The sequence below is a fragment of the Rhinolophus sinicus genome, chromosome 2, assembly GCF_057876585.1.
Source record: "Rhinolophus sinicus isolate RSI-liver-muscle chromosome 2, RSI-T2T, whole genome shotgun sequence".
Classification (NCBI taxonomy): Eukaryota; Metazoa; Chordata; class Mammalia; order Chiroptera; family Rhinolophidae; genus Rhinolophus; species Rhinolophus sinicus.
This window is the reverse complement of record NC_142502.1, coordinates 78,062,088-78,064,323: the sequence shown is the minus strand read 5'-3', so window position 1 is coordinate 78,064,323 and position 2,236 is coordinate 78,062,088. Positions and strand designations below refer to the sequence as shown.

At 41.0% G+C, this 2,236-nt stretch overlaps 1 pseudogene; it reads left to right on the top strand.

Moving 5' to 3' along the window:
- Positions 1–242: 242 nt before the first annotated feature.
- On the top strand, positions 243–1,068 carry LOC109456808 (ADP-ribosylation factor-like protein 2-binding protein pseudogene; annotated as a pseudogene).
- The last annotated feature ends 1,168 nt before the right edge of the window (positions 1,069–2,236 follow it).

Here is a 2,236-nt window from a genome sequence, read left to right as displayed (position 1 = left end):
ATAATATAATATAATATAATATAATATAATATAATATAATATAATATAATATAATATAATAATATAATATAATACTGGGTCTTATATTAATTTTTGCTCCAAAAGATGCATTAGAGCTGATTGTCTGGCTAGGTCTTATTTTTAGGGAAACACGGTATTATATTTTTCTTAGTGAGCATTTGCTTTTTAAATATTACATAATTATGGAAGGCAGAGAGGAGGAGCCTGAAGCTCAGTAACACATGCCAGGACCTGGAGGCTGCAGCTGCTCATACAGAGGCCTAATCAGGAGGAGAGGCCCAGCTGGCACGAGGCTGCAGCAGGGGAGCCTGAGGCCGGGCCACCAGCACAGTGCTGACCTGGCTGGGCTGTGAGCCAGCCATGGCCTTCAAGGCAAGGCCTCCCTGATGAAGGTGGGGGCTCTGTGGAGCAGAACTAAGGCTAGGCCCAGGCACAGGCCGGGCAGGAGGCCTGCAGGCCAGCTCACCGGCCCAGGGTACCATCAGTGGATGCCCTATTGAAGAGAGCTTTGCCTGCCTTTCTCTTCCACCTCTGATGCTGAATTTAATGCTGTGGTTGGAGATTTGAGGACATGATCATGGACGACGAGTTCCAGGTATTACAGACAAATTTAGTGGATAATTACTACCAGGAGTTTGAAGATCAAACAAGCAAACAAAAAACAAAAACAAACAAAAAAGAAATATATATATATATATATATATATATATATATATATATATATATATATATATATATGTTTGTTTGTTTTGTTTTATTTCTTTGGCAGAAACATGTATTGAAGAACAGCAACTAGAGCTGAGTCCTGGATTTAACATGGCAGCTCTCACAACTACCTACAGCGCCATAAGGATGAAGTAGCTGGTGGCACATTCCACATGCTGCTCACGTTTTTGGATTTTCTAGCTTTAGAAAAAAAAAAAAATGTTTCTGGACTACAGAGCAGAAAAAGGAGGCCGGAGACTAGACTTAAGCAGTGGTTGAGTGGTGACTTCATTGTGCAAATCATCCTCTGTGCCAGCTTCTCAGAACAATGTGCAACACTAGATCCCCAATCCAGGCAACAAGATTGTCCGGGACTGCAGGAGCCCAGTATCCTGGGAGAGGCTTCCGGTAACAACAGAACACATCCTGGAAAGGCTGGTTCTGCACTGCAAACTCTTCACTAACATCAAGTATTGATGGATCAAAAAATAAGTAAATAAAACATTACTTGACCCCCCTAGGACATTTTTCTCTCGAAAAACCTTGTACTCTTCCCCAAGTAGACACCTCTGTCAGGGCCTTCTCTGAGTTGGGCTCCTCTGGAGCAAGCAAGCCCACACCCAGCATTCCACACACCAAATTCCATCCACCTTGGGGTGAGTGTAGGGGGGCTTCCCCAGCAAACATGTTGGTGTGTAAGCATCCACCATCACCATCCCCATGGTCTCAACAGACTTTGCATGAATTGTTTTGTGTACTCACAGGTTTTTACATGTTTCAGTCCTCAGCCTCAGTGGGGTTTTTTGACTATTTGAGACTATCTATCTAGGGTGTTACTGGAGCCAGCTGCCGGTCCTGAGATTTCCAGAGCTCCTGTTATCACAGCTAGTCTTAGCTGTAGGAATCAACTGAGAGACATATCCTTTACCTAAAGGCTACAAGTGAAAATTCTTAGTCTTACATTTGCAGTCCTATATCACTATGTCTTCTGCTGGTTCTGACATAATCCCTCTGTTTCTATAACTCTCTTGGAAGCATTTTTGGGGAAAAAATTATATATGTGTGTGTGTGTATATATATATATATATATATATGAATGAATACTCAGGCTAATCTTATGGATACAATCTTGGAACTTCCATGATTACCCACTTAAAGATTAAAGTAGTATGTGCTCTATGCTTTTTATTTGTTAGTGCTATGAAAGCAAAAATGAATTCTATCTTGGTGCTCCTGTTTTACTGGGAACCAATGAATGCGTACTTATGCTGAAAGTAGACTAAACGACATTTTTTCTTATAGCATGTTAAGTGTTTGTGCAGGTTTCCTTAAAACTCCTTCTGAATAAATCAGCTCATTAGGTTTTCTGTTGAGAGAGGGACTCTGCATTTTTTTCTGCCTGTCAGTCTTCATACCAAGACATTGTTTTATTGGTCTAGCTCAGCATGAATAGGAGACAGCAAACAGCTTTACTAGTCATCTGTCTGCTTTGATTTAGTACAATGTTTAA